Here is a 15,531-nt window from a genome sequence, read left to right as displayed (position 1 = left end):
TTTACATTGGATTTGAGTGAAGACAGACACTTAGAAATAATGGTACACAGTCTAATTTGTCCAAGTCCCCCAAAAGGGAAGTCGATTTATAATGAAATATAAGAAAAATACATGTTTAGCTATGTTAAGACCTGTTGAAGAAAGGATATGTGAGAAAGCACTGTCATAGACCATGATACTCATAATATTATTCTGTCAATAAAGTTACAATATGAAATAAGGGTCTGTTACTCCTACACAGTGATATGAATTTAAATCTGGAAATGATAATATAAATAATCCAGTGAAAGACTCTAATTATAAAGGACATGGCTTTGAGATGGAGCAATTACCTGGAATCTAATGCTGCATTCACTCTTGCTGGCACCAGAAGCATGAATAAAACCCTGTCTTTCCTAAATAAGACTATGTATACATCGCACCTATCATAGGGTTTAGTGCAGTGCCTAGACCTTAGTAAATGTTAACGTATTCTCTTCCTCTCTTGAATTCAAAGATTAGCACCCTTTATTCCATTTGCTTCTGCTTTATTTAAAGGAGCTAAGAGATCTAATGCTTTACATATGGTCAGTGGGAGTATATCAGTTGAGTAATTTTCAGAGAGGGGAAAAACAATGTTTTTATTTTTTAAATTGATAATGTCTAAGAGGGAAACATAAATATACAAACATTGCATTTGTGCCCAATTGTAAGGTTACCTCATTCTGATGAGCAATTTGTGCTCCTAAATAAGTTGAGTTTAGCTAAATTTGAAAAATGGAATTGTATTCCAAATAGAAGGGAATGGATCAAAACAGATTGAAAAATGTTGGTAGATACTGTAACTGAAAACCTCTAAAAATGTAAATATTAAGTCCATAACCATCTGCTGGCAATTGAAGATATGTTTCTTAAAAGGAGAGGTTTCAATAGCTATTTTTAATTTCTATAGGATTTTGATCTCACATAGGAGTAGGAGTGTGATTGAACATGGGTGTGAAGGACAGTGTGAGTGAGTAAACGTGAGTGGGCGTGTGCATGTGTGAGAATGTAAGAGCACATGTGAACATAACTGAGCTACTGTGTGAGTGCATGTGATCGGGCCCTCGTGGGACTGCGGTGAAGGCTTATATACATGTATACATAGGGGCCATGTTAAACACGTCAGTGTTAAACAGAATCTCTGAACGTCCATTACCTCTGCCAGCCAGGATGTCTGCTGATGCTTGTTGGCTGAATATTGCCTTTGCTTTTATGGTTTGAGAAAATCCCCAATGTGTTTCTGACACTCCTCCCCTCTCCTCCTGAGAAGCCTTCTGTAGATTATGATTTTGATGAAATTATATCACTAGTGTTTTTTTTTTTTTTTTTTTTTTTTTTTTTTTTTTTTTTTTTTTTTTTTTTTGTGTGTGTGTGTGTGTGTGTTTTTTTCCCCTCCTTTTCTTTCCTGTTGGCAGATACTAGTGTTGCTAATATGTTCTCAGTTGTGCAGATACTGCCTAAAAGACAAATCTGACTCACAGTTAGGTGACATTATACATATGGGAAAGACTCAGCTTTAAATTTTTAATCTGTAGCATTTCATTTTGTTCCAAAGTGATACCCTATCTTTAATTGTAACTGCTGGGTGAGTCAGGGTTCTGTCCTTTTTTTCATAGTCCTTCGCTATTCAGCATCAACTATTGTCAGTGAGAAGCTGGTATTCTGTCATTTTGTGAAAAAATAGTTTTTCTCACTTAAATTTGTTTTCTTACTTAATCTGTTCCAATGGATATATATATATATATATATATATATATATATATATATATATATATATATATATTTGCCCAGTATTTTCTATAATGTAAGTCAATCCAGAACTACAACTTAACATTCAAATATTTTTTTTGGTTTTAACTGCATGTAGTCCTATGGGACTATTTGTCTATCATTTTAACATTTATGAAAACATCCTTACCATGACATATAAAGATACTTTAATATGAAGGTTTAGTTATTTGAGGTAAGCAAACTAGTGTTTGTCTATTTTACATTGCATATGGGTCTATTTGGTCCTCTATGAATTACTTTGTACCAGGGATTTATAACTTATAGTGGTCCCTTATGCTGAATTTGACTAGTACAGTGTTTCCTAGGAATTTAAATTTGAATGATTTTAAAAAAGGCATCAAGCTTTAATTATCCAGGGTTTTCACCACTCTCTATTTCATGAGCTTGCAGATTCATAACTTTACCCATTTGGACTCTCACTTTTTTTAAGATTGAAACTCTCAAATTAAAGGGATCCTAATGTCCTGTTAAGAAACATTCATATATATACATATGTGTGTGTATACATTTATACACACACACACACACACACACACACACACACACACACACACACATAACTGAGCCAGTGACTACATGTGATCAGGCCCTCATGGTACTGGGGTGAAGGCATATATATATATAACAAAGAATGCAGAACAAGCTGAACACTGTCGACAACTTGAAATGCTGAAATCCAGCTAATAATAAAAACAATAAATGTAATACCTGATGAGCTTATAGATTTTGACACAGCTGGATAATTAGGAAAAGGGAAACAAAAAAGACCCAAATTACTTCTAAATCACTTGGTAAAACTGGGATTTTAAAATCTACAGTTACAGGGGAAATACATTAAAAAATAAAGACATGCTACTCCCCAAAATGACTTACATAAACTGAAAAAAGTAAAAATGAAACAGAGAAAAATGGGCAAAACAAAACTAGGTTGTTGGAAGGAAAATATGGGAAGGAGACAGAGTACAGAACGTAGAATTCTGGAGACCCTGAGTCACCTTACTGAGGAAAATGAAGCGATTCTCTGCTTGACATGCATTTTCAGCTACATGTTTAGTTTATTCATTCTTGCAATTCTTACAAAATTTTTGTAACATTTTCCTCTGGTGACTGAATTTCACTTTTACTGAAATAGAAATTACCTCATTTTTGTGCCACAGAGTGACTACTCTATGTCAGCATAGACCTGTCCTACTGGTGTGCCATACTTTACTTGGCAAATTGTGAGGGAACAACATTTTAAGAGGTTTACATTACCATAACACCAGGAAATGCCAAGCAAAATCTGCAATCTGTATATACTTAGGTATAGGGGACAGGAATATACAGGGGGTGCCAAAAAATGTATACATATTTTAAGAAAGGAAAACTGTATTAAATGGTAATACATAAATATATAAAACTGTATTAAAATGGTAATACTCAATATGTACCAATAACAAAAGATGAATACAAGTCATGTGCAGATATATTTTTTTGGCACCTCCAGTATATCCATGACCTCCTTTGAAGTGAAACAGACCAATAAAAATACAATCTCAAGGTAAAGTTATTCATTAACACTTTTTTATTTTCTTTTTAGGCCAAATTCTGTAATCTGAGTTCCCAGAGTATGTGTCTCTTTTTTTGGTGATATATAAAGCCGATTCTTGCTATATTGTCTTTCAAAATGCTTGTTAGAGAGGTTATAATGAGATTAATTATATATTTTTGGCCTTATTACAATAGCTATCAGAAAGATATTTGAGGTGATTTAAATCTAATTCTGAATATGCTTCAAGTGAGTTACCAGACACAAAATAAGATCAAATAAACAGAGCAGTTGGTGAAAAGACGTGTGATATTGAAGTCTTTCGTTAAATCGCACTGTTTTCCCTTTTATTCTCAGTTAAGTTATATACAACACAGAGGTTTTATATCTTTTAAACCCTTTTGGGTAGTGATCTAACCTTTAATGAGTTAACCTTCTGATTTCAAATTCAGTCATCAAATGGCATTGCCAAGGAGCAGGAAAAGTCATATTGAGAAAATATTAGCCAAAAGTCAATTTATGCATCTGCTGTTCACTTTTCTCATTGTTCTCAAATCATCCAAAAATATCTTCCTAGGTGCTGAAGCCAAACTTTTTTTTCCTTCATATAATAGCAACACATCCCTGTTGGATAAGAATATTCAGTGTGCCTTTCTTCAAAACACCTTAATATTCAGCTGGCATTCCATACTTTGTTACAAGCTTGTAAAAAATATCTAGGGAAAAGTATATTCTGTGGATGAAATCTGATTATTAATCTTTTTAAAGAACTGCAACAAAGCCAAAAAAAATAAATAAATAAAAAATTGAGTACGGTGGAAATGTGTTGAAAGGGATCCACAAACCTGTTCAAATTCTAAATTAAGCTAATTTTCTAGTGAAAGTTTAAAGAGATTTAATAATGCTCAACTCTCTAGTGTGCTCAAAGAGCCAGACCAGCTTCTCCTACTTTACCAAAACCACATAATTTGCAGGTATTTCACCTCCAAGAGATAAGGCTCCTGAATAGATAGCCTTTAGGAAAAGGAAGCCAACATAAGGCTTAGCAAATGCGTCTTAATTCAACCAGAACCTATTTAGTATCAATAATTTACCGAATCCCACACCAGGTACATGTGGGTTTTGAGACTGAGAGAAAAACAAAAACAAAAATACACTAACAAGAAAACATCAAAAACAACTTTGCAGAGCCACAGAGCAATAAACTGCCAGGGAGGAAAAGCCACGGTTGGTCCTCACTTGGTTGGTGGCAACCAGAGATGGCACTGGGGTTAAGAGATTCAGGACAACAGCCAGTGGTACACACATTCACACAAATGCCCATATTATTGTTCAGTACAAACATACATTCTAAGAAGCTACCATAATTACGACAGCCTGCTTCTATATGAACTGCCTCTTTCCCTTATTCATAGCTTTAGCATAGTATGTAAATCTCTTTTATTTTAAGCTTCAATAATAAATTACTTTAGTACAGTTTTGAACAAAATTTAAAGACTGTTCTCTATGGAAATTGGCAAAGTTTACCTGAGCAGCATTTCCCCTCCTTCTTTCATATTTTTATTATGATTTGTAATGTTTTCTCTCCTCCTATACTCTTGTCTGTACATATATTTGAAAAAAGACTCAAGCAAATGTACTATGTACATGGACATGTGTGCGGGTCTTTTGGGAAGCCTGTCAGGCCAGGCAGCATGGAGTGATCCTTTATTCCGTAGGCCTTGCCATATACCGAGCTATGCACTAGACACTGGGGGAATATAATCCTCTTCTGCTTTGCAGAAGATCTATTTTCTTGTATGAACAGGATACACACGTATGTATGTTTATATATTTTTATCTCTTAAATGCTTGGTGTGTGTATATGTGTATGCATGTGTGTGTATGGGTAGACACAGGCACCTGCTAATTAGAGGTTTACCTGTTTGCTGAGCTCTGTAGAAGGTTTGGTTGCACGGATTTTGAAAGAGGGACAGAAGGAGAGTTGAATACCTTTGAATGATTAAGGAATGAGAAGTATAGAGAATCGGAAGACTGTAAGCAGGCTGGCTGTGGGAGCAGAAAGAGAAGGAAAGAGAATAAAGCGACCCCTGGTTAGAGTTAACGGCAGAACAGATTTGGAGAAACTTGTTGTTTGTTATGGGCATTTCACTTAAAAACCTCTATTCCCATGTACGTAATTCTCAGTATAGTCTATGTTTCTCATTATTTTGTGTGGGCACAAGATATTTCAGGCATACAGAATACACAGCAAATTACATAATAAACAGGTGATACCACCACCTAGTGGAATAAATGTCGTAATTGACATTATATAACTATAGTTATAATGCAGGCATATTTTATATCCTTTCCTCTCCAGAGGTAGGTCTACCTCAATTTTTATTTATGATACATCTGCATGTTTATACATATGCAGCATGTTGTTTGAATGGATATAATAGATATTTCAGAGTACTTATTCTGGTTTTGCACTTTTTATAGGCTTTATCTTTTAGGGCAATTTAAGCTTCACAGCAAAATGGAGTGGAAGGTACAGAGATTTCTGACATGCCCCCTGCCCCAATACATGCATAGCCTTCTCATTTATCAACATCCCCTATCAAAGTGGTTGGTGTACTTGTTATAATTGATGAACCTACACTGACACATTATTATCACCCAAAGTCCATAGTATACATCCACTTTTGGTGTACATTCTATGGGTTTGGACAAATGTATAATGACATGTATTCACCTTTTATAGTATTATACAGAGTAGTTTCACTATCCCAGAAATCCTATGCTCCACCCTCTCCCCTAACCTCTGGCAAACACAGATCTTTTTATTGTCTCCATAGTTTTGCTTTTCCTGAAATGTCATATAGCTGGAATCATACAGTCTGTACCCTTTTCAGATTGGCCTCTTTCACTCAGTAATATGCATTTAGGATCCCTCAATGTCTTTTTATGGCTTGACAAACTCATTTCTTTGTAGCACTGAATAATTCCATTGTCTGGATGTACCAGTTTATCCATTCACCTATCAAAAGACATCTTAGTTGCTTCCAAATTATGGCAATTATGAATAAAGCTGCTATAAATATCCACATGCAAGTTTTTATGTGGACATATCTTTTCATCTCCTTTGGGGAAACATCAAAGCGTGATATCGCTGGATCGTATGGTAAGACTGTGTTTAGCTTTGTAAGAAACCACCCAACTTTCTTTCAGCATGTGTGTACCAGTCTGCATTCTCACCAGCCAGGAATGAGAGTTCCTGTTGCTCCACATTCGGGCCAACATTTGGTGTTTCCAGAGTTCTGGATTGTGGTAATGCCAATAGGTGTGTAGTAGTTATCTCATTGTTGTTTCAATTTGAAATTCTCTGATAACATATGATGTGGAGCTTCTTTTCATAGCATATTTGGTATCTGTATATCTTCTTTTGTGAAGAAGGAATCTCTTAAGGTCTTTGGCCCATTTTTAAATAGTGTACTTATTCTTCAATCTGTTATATGCTCCTTATTATTTTTGGCGCTGTATTTTGGAGAGTCCATTCATTCATATGAAGAATTTATATAAATCCATTTGCTTTACTGGTTAAATCCTTTTTCATAATTCCTCCTTTTTTTGATTACTTATTTGAGACTTATTCAATTATACTTCTTTTAAGAGTTATCCTTAAAAAGTTACCATGGTAATTAACTGAGTAAAGTCTGAAGTTATTTAAGATTTTGATTTTATTCCAGAAAAATTAAAGAATCATAGTAATGACATCCCTCCTGACACTCTTGGACCCAATAGTCCACTCTCCCCTCCAATACACACACAGCTCAAGAAAAGACATACAAGGTTTTTTTTGTGTGTTGTCTCTTTTTAGGTTGATGGATGTTTTTCTAGCCCATTTGATTGATGAGTCTATAAACCATAGAATGTCCGAGCCTTATACAGGCGACCCAGTCCAGCTCCGCCATTCCCTCAGGACTATATGTCTCCTATCTGTGACCTGTCATTTCTGTCCTCTTAGTTTCTGAGAACTGTGAGACATTTTCCCCTTCAGTCACCCAAAAGGGTGCTACTTTTCAGCTCAAGTTTACTGCTCTGGTTTTTGTCCCCTCTTTATTTACGGCCACTGGGATTTTTGTTGCTTTTTGGAAAGTGAAGGCATGTTTTCTTACAGTCAGCCCCAATTCACTGAACACCAACTCTACGGCAGACATTAGTTCTTGACACAAGGAACACGGCATTGAAGAAGACAGACAAACTCCTTTCTGCTTCAGAATGTTAGCTATATGTTATCCATCATTACTGGGTAGCTTATGGCAAGACAGTTTGTGTTTTTTTTTAGGGATAGCTACTCCATTGTGTTTCTGGAAATGATTCCCTTGACTCTCTCTCTCTCTCTCTCTAATCCAAAAACACACATACAATTATGGCAAAATAAACTAGTATGCTCAATAAACATTCTTAATATGGTAATAGGCTCATAATTCCCAAGTTCCCATTTCCCCCCTTTTTTTTTTTTTTTTTGGCTTTAAAATATTACTGATAATTTTAAGCCTCTGCTGTGTTATTACCTACAGTAATGATCTGCATTAACTTTTGAGATCATACTGACTCTCTGGAATATAAAATATTTAGCATATTGCTTAGCATGATATAGTTGCTCCATAAATAATAATTACCCATTCTTTCTCCTCTGCCATGAAATAGGGCAGATTACTTTTCTATTTTATTCTGTTACAAAATCATAAACCTTACAAGAAATCAAGGGATCATTAAATATTGCCCAATAAATTGCACTGCCCTCCGGGTATTGATATTTCTTTAAAATCTCATTTCCTTATTTGGAGGTGTATACCCCATCTACTAATTCCAGGAAGTTAACTGCTGCCCTTCAGTATAGTGCTATGCACTTGGCAGCCTGTATATTCTTCCCTTGGATACCATCACCACAGCTAGATTTCTCTTCTGTTTTAGTAGCAACTCAGAAAGAACCTCAAAGAATCATCCAGGAATTAGCACAGAGACTGATATCCATGCTTTTCAAATAATTAATTAATGTTGATATAATCCAGTTTGGTAGTTCAGTATTATCAACACAACAGGCCTTGAGGAATCTTCTTATATGCTAGAACTTGTCATTTTACAGGTGACATCTCTCTCTCTTTGAGCTTTTATCCCTCCCTTGTCAGCTACAGCAGTAGTGGGTAGCTACCTCTAGCTCTACCACGTTCCTTTTAGATGACTTCCACTTTTCTCATGCCTGGTTTCTTCCTGCCCCCTCTGAACACCAGCACAGGACAAGTAGACTTAAGATATTGTATTAGTCTGCTTGGGATGCTGTAACAGAATACCACAGAAGAGGTGGCTTAAACAACAGAAATTTATTTCGTTCTAGTATGGGAGCCAGAACTCCAGCATCAAGGTGAGGGCAGGGTTGCTATCCGGTGAGGCCTTCCTTCCCGACTTCCAGTGGGCTGCTTTCTCACTGTGTCCTCACATGAACTTTTCCCTGTGTGTGCCCAGAGAGAGAGAGAGCTCTCGGGTGTCTCTTGCTCTTCTTACAAGGACACCTTTTCCATCAGATTAGGGCCCCACCCCTATGTCCTCATTTAACCTTCATTGCCTTCTTAACGCTTTTATCTCCAAATATAGTTCTGCTGGGGATTAGGGCTTCAACATATGAATTTGGAAGAGATACAATTCAGTCCATACCAGATATTTTTCTTTAAATACACTTAAATACAGTTATTTTCCTGAATTATATAATTGAAAGACAATATCTATAACAATGTTAGAGTTTGTTTAGTAGGTTGGCACAAAGGTAATTGCGGTTTACAAGATTAAAAATAATGGCAAAAACCGCAATTACTTTTGCACCAAACTAATAGTTGACCATACTTTATTTCTATATGTATGATGTACCCATCACAATAAAAATTCCACTTTTATAAGGTCTTAGAATAGTTCTCAATTGGCATTACTGGAATCGTCTGAATTCATTATTTATAGCATATATGCCAATGCCTACCACCAGAGAGTTTAATTCAGAAGGTCTGAAGAATATAAGCTTGAAGAATCTAGTCTTTAAAAGTCTAACAGATCATTCTAAATTATCTGGGAATTTAGAGCAACTATTTAGATAGTTTGTATATTCCGATCTATTTGGTCATTGATGGTTATACTACAGGTGGTCACTTTTTACATGCAAATTATTCCTTTTTCAGATTTTGCTCATGTCGAGTATTTTTGTTGCTTAGCTCAGAACAGTGCATAGTCTACCAAAATAAAGAAAATAACAAACAACAGGGGATGATGATAATCTGAGAGGAACAAAGATGTACTTTCTAAAAGGTGGCATGATTTTAATTAAAAAAATGTTGCATGATAAAATGAGTTATATTATTCAGCAATTTTGATAGAAATTTTGAGAGAGGAAAATAAACATAGAAGGAAATACGTGACTGAAAAGGGGAAAATCATATTTAAGAGCCCCAGAAAACTGGGAAAATTGGAATGATAACTTAATAGAACAAGAAGGTGACTCTGTCTGGTACAGATGCTTTATTGTCCTTTAGCATGAGTCACAGACTATTGGTTTATTTATAACTCTACTGCAAGGTTCTGCAGTAATGTAAATCCTTATGATAAAATAGAATGGGGGTATATCCAGCAGGGTTAGCTCTACTTTTCTGCACATTTTCTTTAATAAGACCCGGGGACTTGCAGAGGCTGACTGCTTATATAGCTGACTGTTGACAAGGCACAGCGCAGCATTACTCTTTAAACTACTTTTTTTCAATGATTACTGACATCAGCAACATAGTCATTCTTATTACAGAAAAGGAAGTAACATTAGTGATTAGTGCCTTAACTCTGCAAGGAAAAGAAAAAGAATTCAACAACTCCTGAACCCTGTGGAGACTAAGAAATAAAAGGAAGGAAATCTCAGTATCTCTATGATACCAGGAGCAATTTCGGTGCTGTGGAAAGGGAAGTGTTTTCTCAAAGGGGCCAACACGATTAGATTGACACTAAGGGCAGAATTGGTTCTATAAAGAGGTATTCTGCTTGACTAAACTATATTTTCACACTTAAAAGTCACAGTAGAAAAAACCAAGTACCAGACATTAGAAAACGTTTTTTTTTGTTTGTTTGTTTTTTTTAAATGTAAGAATCAATGTTTGTCTTTAATCAGGAACAAATGACCCCTTTGAATCTAAAATGGGGAAATAAATAAGTCTGGCTTTCTCAGGAGATTAATAACAGGATACAAAGATGTTAACTTCTAGCTCACAGATGCATTAAATTCAAACCAAAGCACGGGTGACTAAATATTTTAATATCCAATAGCTTTTTCAATGGCTTAAGTGAAATTACTTGATAGTCACTGTTCAATTTCCAAACATAGACGACACATAAATACAAAGCATAGCTCAATTACTGATTCCTGTTTTTAGCTTCAGCTACACATTAAAGAATCATTTTATTTTCCCCAAATTTGTAAAAGAGACCCGTAATGCATTTGGAAAACATTTCTTTGTGATTCAAACAGTAATCTCAGGGCAATGACTTTAAAATCAGAAAATGAAAGTAGTTAGCAGTTAAGAATTTGAACATTCTTTGTAAATCTGCAGTTGTCCTATCTAATTTGGAACATTCCAGATGCTCTATTTGAGGTTTCTTTTCATAACATTGTGTCTCATTTCTTAGGAAATTAATAACTAATTTCAGAGTAGCAGAATATCATTACAAAATAACTTTCACCAAGCATAAACTAGGATAATGCTAAACTTCATCCTGGGAAGTTACTTATCCTGGGAATATTTATTTCAAAATATTTTAATATATCTGGGATATATTAAATTATTAGGTGGATATCATACAATTTTCATGTCTAGCTATTTACTTATTTGACTTATTTACTAACTACAGATGACAATTCAAGTCTCCTCTATATGCAAAAAAAAAAAAAAAGACACATAATTATTGCATAGTAAATGATCCTGAAATATCTCCAGTCTTAAAAGCTAGTAAAATTATATTAGAATCGATGGCATACACTTATTTTCTAAGTGCTTTTTTTTTTCAGTTTGTAAACTCTGAAATGTTCTTTAACTAGAAAATTCATTTAATTAGACAGAATGATTACTTAATATTTTATCATAGAAAACAGTATTTCTCTTGATATTCATTAATCTATCCCTTCCAAATTTATTTCCTCTATCTCTGCACAGTTCAACACAGTAGGTATTAGCCACGTGTTGCTATAAAATTAAAAATTCAGTTCTACAGTCTCATTCCCCACATTTCAAGTACTCAAAGCCACACATGGCCAGTAGCTACTTAAGTAGACAGAGAAGAAATAGAGCATTTTCATCATTGCAATAAATTCTACTGGACGGCATAGCCTAGATTATACCACATTGATTCATGTAACAGATATACTCATATATCACTTGTAACATATATGATTACATTTAGTTCATGTATTTTACCTTCCTGTTACTCATGCAGAATTTGTATTTGCCTCGATACATTAAAATTGCTTTCACTTTAGTATGCTTGTTTAATATGAACACTTTTCTCTTTCATTTTGGCTGATGCTATAAACTGTAAACCAGGAAGGTGTCGGTGTGCATGTGCATATATTTTTGCATATGTTAGGTGACAACAGTGGAGAAAGCAAGATGAAACAGATAAAGGAAGAGATAGATGGAAAGAACTATAGATGGACAGACAGAAAGAGAGAGGAGAGAGACAGAGAGAATGAAAAGTAGCAAGATGTTCTATAATTATTCCATTCATATGTGTAAGCTTTCCTATCACTGTGACAACCCTACATTGACATAAACAAAAATTACTTATTTTCTAAATAAATAGTATGCATTATTACCTACCTTACACTTTTTCATTTCCAGGTTTGCTATAAAGGCGAACAGGAAAACCTGTACAGGAAGCCCTCCAAATATTATGAGTAAAACACTGTAAAAAACTTCATCATATGTATTTCCATAAGCAAGCATGACTTTTTTCAGGGGGATTCACTGAAGAACACAAATAATTATATGCCAGCTGCCATAATTTTTAATACATCTTGTTAACAATATTTATAAAGTTGATGCACTGGCTCCTAAAGGTTTTCTCTTCCTTAAATGAGCACCCCACAAATAATGAGTGAAAACAGTGCAGTGGTTAAGTACATGGTTCTGATGCAATATAGTCATAGGTTGGATTTGGACAGTTTCCTTAGCCTTTCTGGGCCCATTTTGTCTTCTCTAGAGTGGCACCATCATTGGGTTGCTCTAAAGATTTAAATATAGCAAAATGTATTTCACTTACTACCTTGCCTTTAGAATAAAGCTCAATCAAAGGTGGATGCTTTTATTTCCCCGGAAAAAATTTTACTGTCAAAGTCTATGTACGTTATGACTTAAACCTCTTTATAAAAAAGAGGGTAGGTTTTCTTGGGAATCTAATGCTAAGTATGGCATTAAAAAGTTTATGGAGTGTAAAATAGAATGCAAGGAAATAGACTGTAAAATCTGTCCATGTTTATTAATTAGAAGTCTACTTTGTCTTCTAGTAAGGTAAGCTTAAATTGAAAGAGCTTACAAATCTATATTAAAGAATACTGAGTTAGCTCAAATAATCAAAAGAGGAGTACGTCTAACTTTGCTAATGCAAACAGCTGGCAGCCCCAGGAATTCTAGCAAAGGAATCAGAGACTTGGAACTTTCCTCCTTTGCCTCTCTCTTGCTTTGTCTTCATTTTTTTGTAAACTTGATCAGGTTTCTCTTTGTATTTGGAGATGTGGCCACTCCCAACCACCACAGACATAAGCCCTCAGAGCTGAGCCCCATGGAAAGAGCTCTTTCCACCAGCTTCAGATGAAAAATAACGGGAATATATTCCTTATAGACACTTAATTTTCCTGTGTTTTTCTATGACCTGATTATGACAAACATATTTTTATAGTTTTGGTTAGGGGCCCATTTATTCAACTAGCACTTTGTCCAGGGGAAAGAGGTAATGTCCCCTCACTTTGGGGATTTACGCTATATGCAGTGAAGCAGCAAAAAGAAGAGGGTATCATTTCCAGAAGAAGGGAGGACTCAGAAATCAGAGCAATAAATAATTTTTACACTTAGATTCACTCTTCTCACATTATATTTAAACATTTAGTGTTATTATGTGGTATATATGGATTAATTGAGCAATTGCTAATATGATCAACTGATTGCTCTGGAATCAGGTGGAATGAATAAACTGCCACGAACCAGTTTTCAAAGTTTGATATGAATCCTCATCAGTTAATGCAAAAATTAGTAAGCCTCCATTTTTTCCCCCCTTTTAACTGTAGAGGTTTGTTGTAATATGCATTTTTCTATTTCAAAGAATTTCTTTAAATGTCACAATACTGACATTTCAAAAAAAACTTGGGAAATATTTTAAGTATTAGATATGCCATTCTCATCCATGATTGCATGACAATATAACACAGTACATGTACGAAATAGTAGGCTATAGCATTTTTAGGCAGGAGATTGTGACATAGGAATTGCTCAAATTAAGGATGCATGCTTTTGCTCTTTGGGCAAACTTTTATTTGCAAAGAATCGGAAATTGAAGATAGAAAGGTTTCACTTGCTGTTTCCAGCCAGGTCTCAGCAGTCTAATCCACTCTCTATTTCTCTGCATGGATGTGTAACTCTTCAGTGGTTCAAAAGTTTTTGTCCTTTCTTTAGTGTTCTGCACTGTGGCCTGTGGCGAGAGCAAAGGTTCTTGGAATTTGGTTCTGTACAGATAAAAGTAAATATTCAGGGAAGAATTTGACGATTTGTGGGTGTATTCAATCGCATTATTATTTTACTATGTCTGAGACATTGATTTCTTATTTGAACAAAACAAGTGTATTTTATTAATGATGTAAACAATAATATAAATGGAGTCACTTTAAAATGAAGTCGGAGCTGCCATACCAGAGGAACTGCCTTGCAAGCCTTATGCCTCAAATCTTTGGAATGTTAAAACAGGGCAAAATAATCTTTGAGCTGGGCCTAAGCAACCTTGTGTCTACAAAAACTGTTTGCTAAGATAATAAGAAAGCAGAAAGCAGTTATTATGACTACTACACCGATGACTACTGAACTGAAAATTAAAAACATTGTTTAGAATTAACTTCACTATGTTATGTTATCTGCACCAATAGAAATGCCTTCATTTCATTGATGTACTTGTTCCCCCTCCACTTCTCATAAATACCCATCGCTTTTGTTTCCTAATCTGAATACTATTTGGTCTTCTGCCTGAATCAGTGTGGCTCAAATAGTTATTCTTGTTGATCTCAATAAACACGTGCTGCATTTCACTTTGAAAGGCCTTTTATTTTTAGGTTAACGACAAGAAAGTCTTGTTTTCATAAGCTGTCTGAAGATATCACCTGTGCTCATCACTCAGTGAATAAAGGGAACTTACTTCTTTAAAGGGCATATTACTTAACTGAGACAATAGCCAATAGGGACAACCTCTTAATTACATCTGCCTCTCATGAGAAATAAATGTAATTCTTGGACTAATATAAGAGAAATAGGCAGGGTTTTTTGTTTGTTTGTTTTGTTTTATTATTTCTTGGTTTTGTTTTTGTTTTGTTTTTTTCTCATGGCTATTCTATGAAGGTATATATTCATGAGTTTTGGAATAATTATGCACAATATGGCAAGTTGAGATGACATAGAAAGATTGCTGGATTTGGGTAGAAAACATGAGTGTTTTGTATGTGTTGCAAGGTAGAGTTGGATGATTAAAAAAATGCACAGGAATAAAAATTAAGAAAATATTCTTAAACATTTCTGGTATTATGAAAAAAGTTTTGAAAAAGCAACAAAATATAAGATACGGTAACAGAGTATAAATGGTCATACATGTCATTGTCGTTGCTATTTTTTCTTGTGTCTTCTTTAAAAAAAATCCATGTACATTTTAAATAAGAAAAAGAAAATCAAAGGAGCCACAGTAGCTTGTCTCATAACTTGACCGTCACATTATATTAATATATACATATTATATAATATGTGTTATGTGTAATATTATGCATATCATATACATATATGTATCATGCATATGCATTATATGTATATACCATATACACATATGCAATGCAAATACCTATTTCATTACATAATATAATATAATTCATATGTTAT

Source organism: Rhinolophus sinicus, chromosome 16 (assembly GCF_057876585.1).
Source record: "Rhinolophus sinicus isolate RSI-liver-muscle chromosome 16, RSI-T2T, whole genome shotgun sequence".
In the NCBI taxonomy this organism is placed as follows: domain Eukaryota; kingdom Metazoa; phylum Chordata; class Mammalia; order Chiroptera; family Rhinolophidae; genus Rhinolophus; species Rhinolophus sinicus.
Note: the sequence above shows the minus strand (reverse complement) of the source record.